Raw genomic sequence first — 16095 nt, forward strand, 5'->3', positions numbered from 1 at the left:
ACAAAACGTCTTCCCTCGCATGCACACAGATGGGCGGCCACCTTGGAATGTGCTTTTTCATTAAAAAAAAGGTATTCCAAGAGGTTTGCCTTTCCATGCATGCTGGTGTGCTTGAGGCCATTTTGGCTTTGCAGTTTAATGATAAATGTAACGTTCCCATAAGATACAAGGTCACCTACTCATTTTTGCTCTTTTCCCAGCCGACCTCCCGAAAATATTAGTGGATACGCGCTCATTTTCACTCAAGATGTGTGGCTGCCATGTTCCTTGTCTTTTGTATGCGGATAACTTTGCAATTGTAAATAGAACCCCCAATAGCCTAAAACGAAAATTGATGGAATTCGAGAAATATTGCATTCTGAACAAACTGTCCAGTAACTTTGATAAACACTAAAGTCCTTGCTTTTGGCAGGAAGCAATATACATTTGTTTGGCCAATAGGGCAAACAGGTGTTTAGGTTCTGATGATCAAAAAGGAGAACACAAGAACAGAGGAATCTACTGAATATAAGTACTTAGGAATATATTTTAATTCGCTGTCTTGACCTCCGTATGTAAATAAAGTAATGGCCAAAACTTATTCAAGTATTGGTGGATTGAGGAGATTCAAACGGCAGTATGGCGGGCCCTCAGCCCTTCCTCTATTAGCAGCCTACAGTGCAGTGGTCCCGTGATATTACCTATATGGATTTGAGCTGTTGGGCCTGAGATCCTGTTGGACAGGCCACACGAAGGGCTTGCTCCCTCCCCGCACGACAGGGCCCGAGCTCCGGCCCACCAGGCATAACCCACGAAAAGCACCTGTACCCCGTCTCACGACGGATCTTCTGCCCTCGGACCTCTACTCATCACGGGGCCCAGCCCCACCGGCTCCCCCGGCCGGTTCAAGCCGCCATCTTGGGCCCTGCACCACGAGGCCGCGTGGCCTAGCCCCGACCCTAACCCCGGGCCTGGCCGGCCCCGACATCCCGGCACCACCATCCACCCGGGAGGTGAGCGGACCACTTGGCAGGTCAATGGGAGGACGGAGTGTCAAGAGCTCTTCCCCCGCCAGGGGCCGATCGCCTCCAGCTCCCCCAGGCGCCGGCTCCACCCCCTGCTGGGTGTCTGGACACCTTCATCCCGGGCCCTCCGACCTCCAAGAGCGAGGGTCCGGACATCAAAGGGCGGCTGCCCTATAACTGGGGCAACTCCGGAGCAGGAAGGCAGTTGTATCCTGGAGTCGAGAGACACCGAGAGAACTCAGCCTTGACGGACTACTGGCGCTGCCGTAGCCCGCTCTTGTGAACCATCGTCCTGCCTGCTGGCGCTGCCGCGGCCTTCTACAACATCCATCCTCGTCGGGACCTGCTGGCGCTGCCGCGGCCCGTTGTAACGACCATCCTCACCGGGACCTGCTGGCGCTGCCGCGGACCGTACCTCGACCATCTCCACTGGGACCTGCTGGCGCTGCCGCGGACCGTGTACCGACCATCTCCACCGGGACCTGCTGGCGCTGCCGCGGCCCGTACCAACTAAGCTCGAGGATTGTGAGCTAATCATCATCTCATCCAAACTACCTGACTGGTAGACAGACTGTCCCGCTACCCCTTACCCTGCTTTGAGAGACTTGAATCGAGGGGACCCCTGAGTCCAGACCTCCTTGTACCATTCAACCGTACCCTAAGAAGTGCTTATAAAGAACCCTGAACCTTATCCGTGTGTGGTATCTGTCTGTGGGGGGGGAAGTTACTTGTCTGTACGATCGCTGGAGACGGCTCTCCCCGGAGACCTCTCCTCCTGACCCCGGCCGACCCTCCCGGTCCGTCTACCCTTTCTAACATTGGTGGCCAGCGGCGCGATCCGAATCAACGCGTAATCGTACAGAGAGTAGCTCACCCCACGACAAAAACACGATGTCAGCCAAAGATAGCAACTCCACCGAGAAATTCCAAATGGATAAAATAGAAGAATACAACCACCGCGAACTGAGACAATTCTGCATAGAACTTGGCATTGCTACCACCGGCCTGAGTACCAAAGATGAACTAAAACACGCCCTAGAGTCGTGGACAGAAACTGGGGTCGCCGGACCCTCCGACCAAAGCAGCATCACACCAGAGGGGAACGCCACGGCTCCCGAGGAGCGGGGAACGGGCCTCTCGCAGGAGGAGATCCGAGAAAGAGAAAGAACCAGATTGCACGAGTTGGAAATGGCACGACTCAAGATGGATGGGGAACTCAAGTTAGCTGAACAGAAACTCAACCTCGAGCACATGCGGCTCCGAGATGAACGAGAAGAGAAGCAGAGACAGAGAGAGCTGGAGGAGAAAAAAATAACGCTCGAGCACGAGCGCAAACTGGCGGAAATAGAACTTCGGAAACAGAATAAGGAACTGGGGGTGCCTGAGCGACCACACACCCCGGGGCCAATCGAGAAAAAAGTCCACATCCCCAAGGATGTTGTCCGCGAGTATGTCCGAGAAGACGACATACAACAGTGGTTTAAAGCCTACGAGATCGCCATGACCTCCCACCGGATCGACCGGAGTGATTGGGGAGCCGGACTTTGGGGGAGGTTTATCAACGAGGGTCGCGATGCCCTACTGCAGCTCCCAGATCACCAAATGTCGTCCTACGACCACATGAAGGCTGCCCTCCTCACCCGCTACGGCCTCACACCCGAGATGTACCGCCAGAGGTTCAGAGATTGCACCCGGATCCCAGGTACAACTTGGGTAGAATACGTGAACTATTTCAGCCGTGCCTTCGAGGGTTGGATAAAGGGGAGCCAGGTCACCACCTACGAACAACTCTTTAACCTGATGGTATGGGAGCACCTGTCAAACAACTGCTTCGTCGAGCTCAGGCAGCACCTCCTCGACAGTAAGCTGACTGACCCCCGGCAGCTCGCCGCCGAAGCTGACCGATGGGAAAGCACCCGAGTGGGCCGGAGGGGGCCACACGAACAGAACCGAAACAACCAAGGCCAGCACCGTCCTCGGGGAGGAGGAGGGGGCCAGGGGCGAGGGAGAGACGCCTTGCCCGCAACACCCGTGGCCAGCACCCCGGCTCCGGCCGGTCGGGGCAACCCCCCGTGGCGTCCTGGGGTCCGAGCCAACGTCACGTGCCACCGATGCCAGCGAGTCGGCCACTACGCCAATGACCCGAGCTGCCCGCAGAACCAAACACCCAAGCCCCGCCAGGTAGCTGCCGCCGCCCTGGGGGAAGAGCGATCATTGGAGGAACCAGAGGAGTATGAGCCGGCCCAGCAAGAGTGGGAACCGGCCGCCATGGTCCTGGCGTGCTTAGGGGGAAGAGACATGGTCCCGCGGGCTCCCCTACCCGCTAACACCAGGAAATACGGTCAGTGGGTGACCATTAATGGACAACGAGCCGAGGCCTTGCGTGACACAGGCGCCAGTGTGACGGCCGTCCGCTGTCACCTGGTGAAGCCCGAGCAGATCCTGCCGAACATTCTCTGCCCCGTCCGCTCGGCAGACAACTCTGAAAGTATGTGTCAAATGGCCTGCGTCCCATTCGAATGGGGAGGGGTCTCCGGCCTGTTGAAGGTGACGGTCCGGGACGATGCCCCCGTGGACTGCCTCCTGGGGAATGACCTCGAGAGTTCCCCGTGGGCCACCGTTGAGAGAAGAGAGCACCTGGGGATGCTGGGCCTCCCGGACTGGGCCTGCATAACCACCCGGTCCATGGCCGCCCGTGCCGTCCCTCGATCAGAAGAACCAGAATGGCCAGCACCCCCGCCCCCAGTCGCCCCAGTAGAAGACAACGACGAGGCCAGCCTCCCAGACTCGGCGACCGAAGGGGACGCGCAACCCCAGGACCTTCCTGACCTGGCTCAGTGGCGTCAAGAAGGGGGGCCCACCCAAGAACAGTTCCGCCAGGAACAAAAGACCTGTCCCTCCCTCGAGGGACTCCGCCAACAAGCCAGCGCCCAGAACACAGGGGACTCCACCGGAACTCACTGGGTCTACTGGGATAACGACCTGCTATACAGCGAGCAAAGAATCGCCGAGCTGGGGGCCGGTCGAGTACTGGTGGTACCTCTCCGCTTCAGAGACTTTCTGCTCAACCTGGCCCACGATGTCCCCCTGGCTGGACACCTGGGCCAGGATAAAACGTACAGCCGCCTAGTGACCCACTTTTTCTGGCCGAAAATGAGGAACGACGTCCTGAACCACTGCCGATCTTGCCCCACATGCCAAGCCAGCGGGAAGAGTGGTCGGAAGCTGAAAGCCCCTCTGCAACCCTTCCCTGTGGTCACCACCCCGTTCGAAAGGGTGGGGATAGACATCGTGGGGCCTCTGGACCCCCGCACGGCACAAGGACACAGGTTCATCTTAGTACTGGTGGACCATGCCACCCGCTACCCCGAGGCGGTGCCCCTACGGACCGTGACAGCTCCGGTGGTTGGCCGGGCCCTAATGGGGATCTTCTCCCGGGTAGGCTTCCCCCGAGAAGTCGTCAGCGACCGAGGCACGAACTTTATATCCAAATACATGAAGTCCCTCTGGCAACAATGCGGGGTCACCTACAGATTCACGACCCCCTATCACCCCCAAGGGAACGGACTAGTGGAGCGTTTTAACCGCACCCTCAAGGGGATGATTGGGGGATTGGAAGAGCCCCTCCGTCGCCAGTGGGATGTACTACTCCCGTGCCTCCTCTTCGCTTACCGAGAAGTTCCCCAGAAGTCCCTCGGTTTTAGCCCTTTCGAACTCCTGTACGGGCACCCTGTGCGAGGGCCCCTCAGCCTAGTAAAAGAAGGTTGGGAGATGGCCCCCTGAAAGACCCCTCCAGACGTCTTCAAATACCTCCTGGCCCTACGCAACCAGACCCGGCGCTTCAGAGAGATGGCCAAGGCGAACCTCGAGGCCAGCCAGGAGGACATGAAGAAGTGGTATGATCACAATGCCTCCTCCGTTGAGTTCGAGCCTGGACAACAAGTATGGGTGATGTCCCCCACCGAACCATGTGCCTTGCAAGATAAGTGGACGGGGCCCTTCAAAGTGGTCGAGCGCAAAAGCCCCGTCACTTACCTCATCGACCTGGGGACCTCCCGGAACCCCCTTCGGGTCCTCCACACCAACCGACTCAAACCACACTTTGTGCGCTCAGAACTCAGCCTCCTGATGGCTACGGACAGTGGGGCAGAGGAGGACTCCGAACCCCTCCCGGATCTTCTGAAGACTCAGGAGAATGACGGCTCCGTGGACGGGGTCCGGCTCTCTGACGCCCTCACTTCGGAGCAACGCCAGGGCTGCCGGAACCTCCTGCTGCAGTTTGCTACCCTGTTCTCCCTCACCCCCGGGGTCACCCCTTGGTGTTTGCACGACGTGGACACCGGGGACAGTCCCCCTGTCCGACACCGGGCCTACCGCGTACCAGATCGGGTACGGGCCTGCATACAGGAGGAGGTGGCCAAGATGCTCACAATCGGGGTCATCGAGCCCTCGGACAGTCCCTGGGCCAGTCCGGTTGTATTGGTCCCCAAAGCCGCTGCCCCCGGCACCGCACCTGAACTGAGATTCTGCGTCGACTACCGGGGCTTGAACGCTGTCACCCGGACCGACGCTCATCCGATCCCCCGAGCAGACGAGCTGATCGACCGGCTGGGGGCCGCCCGCTACCTCAGTATCTTCAACCTAACAGCGGGCTACTGGCAGATCGGCCTCACACCCAGGGCTCAGGAACGGTCAGCCTTCTCTACCCCCGATGGCCACTACCAATTCAAGGTCATGACCTTCGGCATGAAGAATGCCCCCGCCACGTTTCAACGCCTCGTGAACCAGGTCTTGGCGGGGCTCGAAGAGTTCAGCGCTGCCTACCTGGACGATATCGCTGTATACAGCCGCCACTGGCCCGACCACCTCCGTCACCTCCAAGAGGTCCTACAGGCCCTCCAGCGGGCCGGCCTCACAATTAAGGCCGGCAAGTGCCAAATTGGCCAAGGGTCTGTGACCTACCTTGGGCACCAAGTGGGAAGCGGGCTGGTGGCCCCGCTACAACTTAAGATTGCTGCCATCCAGTCCTGGCAGCCCCCCGTCACCCAGACCGAGGTCCGAGCCTTCTTGGGGCTCACCGGCTACTACCGGCGGTTCGTGAAGGACTACGGCAGCATCGTGGGGCCCCTCACGGGTCTCACGGCCAAGAACCAACCGAAGCGGATTAACTGGACCCCCGATTGTCAAGCGGCCTTCGAGAAGCTGAAGGCCGCCCTGTGCACCGCCCCTGTGCTCCAGGCCCCCGATTACAGTCGGGAATTCGTGGTACAGACCGACGCCTCCGACCACGGCATCGGAGCCGTCCTTTCTCAGTTAAACCCCGAAGGTCATGACAAGCCGGTGGCCTTCATCAGTCGACGTCTCCTGGCCCGAGAACAGCGCTGGAGCACCATCGAGAGGGAGGCCTTCGCAGTGGTGTGGGCCCTCAAAAAGCTCCGGCCCTATCTCTTAGGTACCCATTTCCGGGTACAAACCGACCATCGACCCCTGCAGTGGCTGATGCAGATGCGGGGGGAGAACCCAAAACTCTTGCGCTGGTCCATTTCCCTGCAGGGAATGGACTTCACTGTGGAGCACCGACCAGGCCAAGACCACGCCAACGCGGATGGCCTGTCCCGCTTTTTCCGCCTCGACGAAGAGAGTCCCCAAGGAGATGGGTGACTCTCCCCGCCTTCAGCTGGGGGGGACGCATGTTGGACAGGCCACACGAAGGGCTTGCTCCCTCCCCGCACGACAGGGCCCGAGCTCCGGCCCACCAGGCATAACCCACGAAAAGCACCTGTACCCCGTCTCACGACGGATCTTCTGCCCTCGGACCTCTACTCATCACGGGGCCCAGCCCCACCGGCTCCCCCGGCCGGTTCAAGCCGCCATCTTGGGCCCTGCACCACGAGGCCGCGTGGCCTAGCCCCGACCCTAACCCCGGGCCTGGCCGGCCCCGACATCCCGGCACCACCATCCACCCGGGAGGTGAGCGGACCACTTGGCAGGTCAATGGGAGGACGGAGTGTCAAGAGCTCTTCCCCCGCCAGGGGCCGATCGCCTCCAGCTCCCCCAGGCGCCGGCTCCACCCCCTGCTGGGTGTCTGGACACCTTCATCCCGGGCCCTCCAACCTCCAAGTGCGAGGGTCCGGACATCAAAGGGCGGCTGCCCTATAACTGGGGCAACTCCGGAGCAGGAAGGCAGTTGTATCCTGGAGTCGAGAGACACCGAGAGAACTCAGCCTTGACGGACTACTGGCGCTGCCGTAGCCCGCTCTTGTGAACCATCGTCCTGCCTGCTGGCGCTGCCGCGGCCTTCTACAACATCCATCCTCGTCGGGACCTGCTGGCGCTGCCGCGGCCCGTTGTAACGACCATCCTCACCGGGACCTGCTGGCGCTGCCGCGGACCGTACCTCGACCATCTCCACTGGGACCTGCTGGCGCTGCCGCGGACCATGTACCGACCATCTCCACCGGGACCTGCTGGCGCTGCCGCGGCCCGTACCAACTAAGCTCGAGGATTGTGAGCTAATCATCATCTCATCCAAACTACCTGACTGGTAGACAGACTGTCCCGCTACCCCTTACCCTGCTTTGAGAGACTTGAATCGAGGGGACCCCTGAGTCCAGACCTCCTTGTACCATTCAACCGTACCCTAAGAAGTGCTTATAAAGAACCCTGAACCTTATCCGTGTGTGGTATCTGTCTGTGGGGGGGGAAGTTACTTGTCTGTACGATCGCTGGAGACGGCTCTCCCCGGAGACCTCTCCTCCTGACCCCGGCCGACCCTCCCGGTCCGTCTACCCTTTCTAACAGATCCTATCTAGAGTGGGAGAAGTCTGTCTAACAAACCTGCTATACCTTCCGAAATGTGTAACGGTTTCTGCTGCTCAAATGGAAACAGGACACCAGTCCTGGTATTCCATCGCATTGGTATGCTCACTGAGCGGGAGTAAATTATTAAGTTCTGAGCACCTCAAAATTGCCACATTGTGCAAAGACGAGATAATCGAAGCGAACTCAGTTGGGCGTCAACGCTTAGGAAGAGGTTACAGGTTATGGCAGCTGCCTTGAAGGTCGATTATTTTAATGTGGCTCAACCAATAGCATTCTCAAACAACCATTTGCAATGCAATAGGTCTCGCATTTACGTGAGTTTGAGCTATTGGCATTGTAAATGACAATACCTTTTATTTATAAAACAGATAAATAAAAGGCTTTGTCATTTACAATGCCAATAGCTTGAACTCTTGCAAATGCGAGACCTATTGCATTGCAAATGCCAGCAACCGTGCTGTAAAATGTTTTAAAAAGCATTAGGAGAGAGCGTGTCCTGCCTGCAACAGCAGGTAGCACAAAGCTATTTGAGAAAATAATGCTTGGATGATGTAATTAAGGCCTATGAGTAACAACACACGTAACAGGGGATGTCGCCATGGGAGGTTAGAAAATAAGACAAGGCGGTACTAAGGAGGGACTACTAAGCTTTTTGACCAATGAACAGCCACAGTTTACAGTGGACAATGATACAAGCCAATGAAAAATATGGGCGGAGAGCAGGCGGAGCTTCAAGTCCCTACTTGAATACAGCATGCTGCACAGGCTCTATCTAACAAGCATTTGCAATGCAATAGGTCTCGCATTTGCGAGAGTTAGAGCTATTGGCATTGTAAATGGCAATGGCTTTTATGTATGTGTTTTGGTTTGGAGTGGAGTGGATTGGATGTATGTGGTTTAGAGTGGAATTATGTGTGTTGAATTGGAATTGTTCGTTGTGGAATTTAGGGTGAATTGTGTGGTATGCAGTGTATTTGTGTGAAAATTGTGTGTCATAGTGTGCAGTGGAATTATGTGGATAGTAATTATGTGGTTGTGACTTGTGAGTGTACTGGAATTATGCGGAGTGGGATTGTGTCACGAAGTGTAATTATGTGATATGGTTGGGTTGTGGAGTGGTATGTAGTGTAGTTTAATTATGTGGTGTGCTGTTGAATTTTGTGGCATGATGTGGAATTCTGTGGTGTGGATTGGATTTATGTGGTGTCTTACGTATTTGTAATTAATGGTGGCCCTGTCTGCCTATTTTCAGTAGAACACATGCTACATTATACCACCGCCTTTTGCTGGTGTGGAAAAACTCATCTTAGTGAAAAATTATATGTTGTGTGTGCTATAGCAAGATAATTCAAAAAGAAAGAAGGGAATTTTTTTTTTTTTAGAGAGCGATGTATTTTGGGAAAAAGACGGGTTCCGAAACCGTAATTGGCACACTTATCTTCTAAACACCACAAAGATGTGTGGCGCAGGCAAAAGCTATAAATAAGTGCCACGATGCTTAGAAAGATATCTAGTGCACGTTTAATTTTACTGGTGCAGTCTCAATGTACCAAAACGCTGACAAAAAGACAGCCCAAAGGAGGACACATGTATAAATAATTTACAGACTGTGTAAAAAAAATGTCCTGAAAACAATATACAATAACTTACGTTTTGAAGTTATCCAAGGGGGGCTGGTAAAGGTGGACTTGTGTCACAGCCGGGATCCACAAGTCAGCATGCGGGGATACTTAATCACCGACTTGGTAGGTCAAACCAGTCCAAAAGGGCAGGAAAAGAATGCAACTTAAAAACATTTGCAATGCAATAGGTCTCGCATTTGCGAGAATTTCAGCTATTGGCATTGTAAATGACAATGCCTTTTATTTATCTGTTTTGATAACTAATACATAAATAATAGGCATTTACAATGCCAATAGCTCAAACTCTTGTAAATGCGAGACATTTCATTTTAAAAAAGTGGCCTCCATTGTCCCGGGCTGCTTGGAAAGTGAAAGCGCGCAAGGCGCGCTGAATGTTGCACAAAAGCATGTCATGCCTCCAGTAGGAGAAACTCATTAAAGAAAATAGTGCTTACAGGCTAAATAAGACATACCGTGTAACAACAGAAGTAAAAAGGCCAGTCCTCATGGGAGGTTACAAATGAAGAGAAAGCGGTACTAAGGAGGGACTAACAAGCCTATTAACGAATCAGCAGTCAACATTCACAAAGGACAATGAAAAATATGGGCGGAGTGTGAGCTGAGCTTCAAGTCCATACTCTAATACAGCCTGCCTCGCAGAGCAGTACATGCGACGCCCAGACTCGGCCTAAAAAGGAATGAAAGAACATAGGGGGTTGTTACTTCATACTAAGACCACATTTTTTTTACTGCAGGAATGGATAATTGTGAAACAGAGGTGGCCATAATAGAGGTGAGGAGACCTTGGCTCCATGACTCTACAGCACCCCTCACCAGGTCCGCGATGATCAACCGATCCTCAGTGAAGAGGTGGCCTGTTACAATTCCCGTTGCCTGGCACAGCCTGGGGCATGATGACTATGCGACACGCAACCGACCCTTGGTAAAGAGAGCGGTCTGCCCTGAATCCTAGATGCCTGGTGCAACCTGGGGCACTGTGTCTATAGCTCAGCTTGATCTCCTGTGTAGTGCGAGATCTACATGCGGACCGATTGCAGGGTCAGTGCTAGCGATAGGGGCCCTTGGATCCATTTTGGATGTATTTTGAGATAACCAAACAGACGATATCCCAACCTGAAACTAAGTAATCTGCACGAGCAATGCATATGATTCCACCTTAGTCTTGAACATCCTACACCACGGACTCTATAATGTTTTTTTATGCAGACATAGGAAACCTGTGTATAGTTTCGGTTTACATCCTTGACATGTAATTAAACACCATGTTATGCTATATTTATATTCTGTTACTCTTTGTTCTCACTTCCTGCCAATACCGACAGATTATACTCAAATTGTTAGTTTAAATCAACCCATTTTTGTTCTTTTTTTGTCAATGCATTAGTATAGTTTTTATTTTCTATGCGATTCACCAAACTTTTTTTGATGTTGTCGTTTTGCACAGCTGTTTGTACCCGTGCTTAACCCATGTAATAGTAACTACCCCATATGTACCTTGTGTAACCTCTACTTGCCAAGTTTGTAAAGCACTCGGATACCTTCAGTCAAGTTTGCGCTATATAACAAAAATTCTATAAATAAATTGCAGTCCCCTGATAAACAAAAAGACAATATTAAAATAGTCATAGAACTTTCTCGAGCTAGGCTGTCTCTACCAAGCACCCCGACACAAGAATGCAGTCATTTGCTTAACACTTATTTCATTGACAAGATAAAAAAGATTAAACAGTATTCCGTTTAGAGAAAAGGAGCTGCCAGTAGTCTCTTCTGATAAGAATCCTTTGACTATTTCTTCCTTTCCCCTTCTTAATGAATAACGTCTTCTCTCTTTGATGTCTAAGGTGAATTCAGGCTCGCCAAACGACTTGAGCTCATCCAAGTTTATAAAACTTTCCTTACCTTAAATTTTGGAACTAAATCAATCTTGAAGGCTTTACATTTTTAACTGCACTTCCGGCTGGCATTTCCTCTGCACTGAATGTCTTTTGAGCTGATATGAGCTGTAATATGGATTTGACATCTGCCCTGGTCTTGTTAGAATTAGCTCCAGACTTTAACTGCTTGACCGTAAATTATTAGTGTTCCCTGTGGAGGCTTGTCGGGATATGTGGCCTTGCCCTTGTGTGAGTCAGTTCCTTCCTGAACGGTCGTACCCAATCTGTTCATCTGGACACTCATAAGGCCACAGCCCTAAAGGTGGAGTATAGGGTGCCTGAGGGCTCCTACGTATCTCCTCAAATATTTAAAATCTATATTAGACCACTAATACAAGAAGTAGCAAAAAATGAAAAGTAGAATATATAATTATGCGGATGACTCCCAATTAATGCTCAAATATGACAGTTCCTCATCCTCTCAGGAAAACTTTCAAGTTGTTGTGCACTTTATTTGGGAATGAATGGGCATGATAAACGTAAAATGAAATTGCGATTTTGAATAACGAAGTTGTCTTCTGGAATTCATGCTACTGGCCTTCAGCAATAGGTGTGGCTCCCACCCCTAAAAACAAGCTAAAAACCTAGGTGTTATTATAGACAGAGCGGTCTATGATATCCCAAATAAGATCTGTGATCTCAGTAAAATACTTGATACAAAGGAAGATTAAAAATGTATCCAGGTTTCTCATGCAAGGTGCTTTAACCACTGTCATGACGGCCTTTGTTACTGCTGTGCTTGATTAAGCTAATTCTTCGTAGATTGGCCTACAGACAACTCAACTATATAGATTACAGATGGTTCACAACCAGGTAGATGGAATGATTTTCAAACGACCTAGAAGCTGCCGTCTAGCTCCCTTGTTGAAAGATGTCCATTAGCTTCCACTAGAACAAAGAATTAGGTTCAAAATAGGCTGCATTGTCTTTTAGGCTGTCCATGGTGAGGGTCCTCGATTCTTAACAAATAGGTTTAGACTTTCTACTCCTGCTCAGAAGCTCTGTTCCACTTCTCTGAAATTATTGGTTACTCCAAAATACTGTAAAAAATGCATGGTGGGCAGTAGTTTTTCTGTGCAACTCCCTATGATTAACAGAACGTACCCATACATCTATAACCAGTTATGTCACATAGTTCTAGTTTAGAGGAGTTTGAGACCTACAGGAGTAAAATATTTGTGACTAACCACTAAGTCTCAGCAAACTGTCTCAAGAGTTTGCCTCACTCTCCTCTATTCATCAGTATGTTTTTTAGACTTCTGGACAGTCAGTCTGCAACCAGATTCAGTGTATAAGATAACGTTTGAACTACCCTCGGTCTTACATCTGTTTCAACTTCACTGTCTTCTGCAACAGTGAATGTACTCAGGACCAAGTGCAGTTCTAGGAAAGAAACAGTCACTAAAGACGGTTAGCTGAGCATCTCCACAATATTTTAGGCTGTGTGCTGTATGACTGGGAAATTATTTTCCCAGACCTCCACACCAAAGAAGTATTTACGTCCACCACAAAAATTTAGGTTGTGTGGTGTATCGCTTACGGGAGCTCTTTTCCCATACCTGCATATCAATGTAATGCCCCATAGCAAAATATTTTGATTAAGATTAAGCTCATCGTTGTTAGAGGGACCAACAGATGTTTTCCGGAAGCAAAATAATACCTTCTGGTATTTTGACGCGTCACAAGCTCATTTCCTGGTCTAGGGAAGGAAATGAGGAAAATAAAAAAGGCATAACAGCTCAGAAATGAGCTGGAAAATAAACAGGTTGGAATCTTCTTTTACATACGGCGTTCGCTTGGCGAAACCACCCATCAAGTCAAACTAAACCCATTCTTCTCTAGGATTGCTAACTTTACATTTGTTGGTTACCTCAGGGTTCAACCTTGTAACGAATGCTATGTAGAAAAGGAAGGTGCACCAGAAATGAAGTCCGAGTCATATACTAGAGTCCAATCAGTTAATTTTATTCGTAACAAAAGTCAAAACGGCCATCAGTCAACGCGTTTCATTCCTTCACCCAAGGAACTTCATCAGGGCTCAGACAATCATGTAGCAGGATATGTGATAATATCCGTCTTGCTGTAGAAGTCAAGAGGTTACCCCATAGTATGGGTGAAATAAATCCAATCACGAAGATCTAATCGGGGTCTTCTGTGTCCCGTAGCATAGCGAGTACGCCAAATAAAAAGTGTCACGAATGCTACTTAACATTTATATGGCCCCTTCTCTTCCCTCTTAAAACCCTACAAGTTAGGATTTTACATGTATTAAGACAATACACACTTCTACAAGATCTATCATTACTCTCCCAATGAAACAGTCTCCAAAACTGCAATCCACCATCTACCTGTTAAAAAGGTTTTGCTGTGCAAAACTAGTCTAAGAAAATATATCTAATCCTCAATGTTGGCATGCCATGCTCTTCATTAACGTAGTAGGTTTTATACACAGGCCTCCTCAATATCCATTGCACAACTGCAGTCACTTCAGAACTAAGAAGCCTATCTACTCTTTAGTTTGTAACATATACTGAGCTGAAATCCCAGTGCAACTCCCTACCACTTCGTTTGTGACTGGATGCCCGTCAAGCTCAACTTTAATCACAACTCGTGGGCTACTGTATTCTATAAAATAGCAATCTCGTAAATAAAGTTAAGATAAGTGGCGTATGTTCATGTAATGGAATAGCACCAGCCCCGTTTATACAAGAAGCTTGGGACACCAATCTGAAGTCTTTGTATTCTATTCTGAATAGTAACCTGGGCTCATTCAGTATAAAACAGCGCGCTTTTATATGGGATTCGTGGGTTTTATGTTACGACACTTTAGTATGAAACTGGTCTAAGTACGGGGACTACTTGTCATCTATTTACGATAGCCGCCCCCAAAGTCAGCCTAAAGAGCCACAGAACACCACGTCCGACACATGTAACTACTCTTTCACGGATAATATTGAAACAGATTTCTAGCACTTCCGGGTCGTATAACAACCAATCGCAAGGCTGAATACGTTATGGGAGTCCGTTTGGACAACTAACATGTAAGGTGACCTAGGATTGGAGCATCGGAGTCTCTAATTCTAGGACGCTATACAGAATTCTGTAATGCCGATTGGGTCCTGAGTTCGCACGTGCAGTTGTGTGATCCGTCCTGTGAGACTGGGGGTTGGTGCGGATCGTCGGGCGGTGACAGGCAGCTTGTTTCAGTGAAGGACGGGGAGGGTAACCTAAGATGAAGAAGCTTTTCTTTTTGGATACGGAAGAGGGGGAGTAGTAAGTAGTTAGTTTCTCACACACAAAACAAGTAACGCACTTCAGGTTGAAGCTCTAGTGCAGCTCTGGATTTTTTAATGCAATTCGCACCGCCATGCTCCAGCCAGTGCTTTAAATAGCAACAAGCATTGGACGCACGCGCGCCTCGCGCATGAAGTTTAAACAAGCGCGCACTGAAGCTGACGAAGAGGGAGTGGGAGTGGGAGGGGGGAGTGGGGGCGGGCACGCAGGCTGCCAAATGGTGCGGTGATCGCGATTGCGATCACATCACGGCGAAAGTGAAAGCAAACCAGTGCTTTCAGGCCTCCAAATGGTGCGCGCGCCCGGCCGGCGCACATGCACTGTATTTGGAGGCCTGAAAAGCCACTGTTTGCACTTCAAAAACTCGCTTACTATAAGTCTCGCCAGAGCAGCGCTAAAGCGCTGGCTCAGGCGAGACCTAAAAAGGAATTGACCAACTTCGATCTGAAGATTTAAAGAGGGAGGCATCTTCAGTATTTGTGCCTCAAGCCTGCTCCTTTCAAATTCTGGGAGGCTAATATTCCTTTCTCATATTTTCGTCGGCTCAAGAATCCTCAGATCCACAATGCTATGATCAAATTTAAAAAAAGAACTTCACCCATTTTATGCTCACCCATTAGGAATCTCATTATTTAGGAATGCAGAAGGGTTCTGTGGATGTGTATTGAGGCCGCACTGTACTATAGAACATGTCTGTTAGATTGTCATTATTTTTTAATGCCTCATCGGAAAATATTAAAGCCTATTTTGTTTTTAAAAAACGAATATAAGGTCTAGACTGATAGCAAAGAGCTTTATATTCCAAATTCATTCTTTGGATATAACTTGTGCCCTGCCAAGATATTCAATTATCTTAAAATAGTTTGTACCTTGATTGTGTTTTATGATGCTTGTACCGAGGCATTGTAGTTTTGGTATGGAAATTATGTATTGCAGATTTATTGTTTAAGAGCTAATGGCTCAAATGTATTATTGACTGACTGATCGGGAGGAACGCAGTAGTTCGGGACATCCAACTAAGGTACACAATAAAGCCATTTAATTATGAACAAGGGGCTGACCAAAAACCCACTTTGTATGTATTGTATTATAGACTAGGCTTAGGGTAATTCTTTAATACGCTTTAGTAATCAGAGTAATTTTGGTAATTTCATGTTACTCTTGTGACTCAAAATGACAGAAATTATGCAATTACGCCTGCTTGTGTAATTTAGAGTAATTTGGGACCACATTGCCAACTGCAAGAGCACAGGAACAGTGCAGTGTGCAACCAGCTACTGGCTGCAGCTGTTTGTGTTCTGTTGCATTTAGCACTATTTTGTTAACGCAAAATGTATACTTGGGTACATTTGGAACCAGAGGGGGTATTTTGTGCTAAGAAAATAGTGCAAAATGCAG

At 50.2% G+C, this 16095-nt stretch overlaps 1 protein-coding gene across 11 annotated transcripts in view; it reads left to right on the forward strand.

Annotated features, from left to right (window-relative positions):
- Positions 1-16095, forward strand: part of LOC146871733 (transcription factor SOX-13-like) — a 671695-nt gene that overhangs the window by 563592 nt on the left and 92008 nt on the right. The gene's annotated exons all lie outside the window — the stretch shown is intronic.

The sequence above is a fragment of the Triturus cristatus genome, chromosome 1_1, assembly GCF_964204655.1.
Source record: "Triturus cristatus chromosome 1_1, aTriCri1.1, whole genome shotgun sequence".
NCBI classification, from domain to species: domain Eukaryota; kingdom Metazoa; phylum Chordata; class Amphibia; order Caudata; family Salamandridae; genus Triturus; species Triturus cristatus.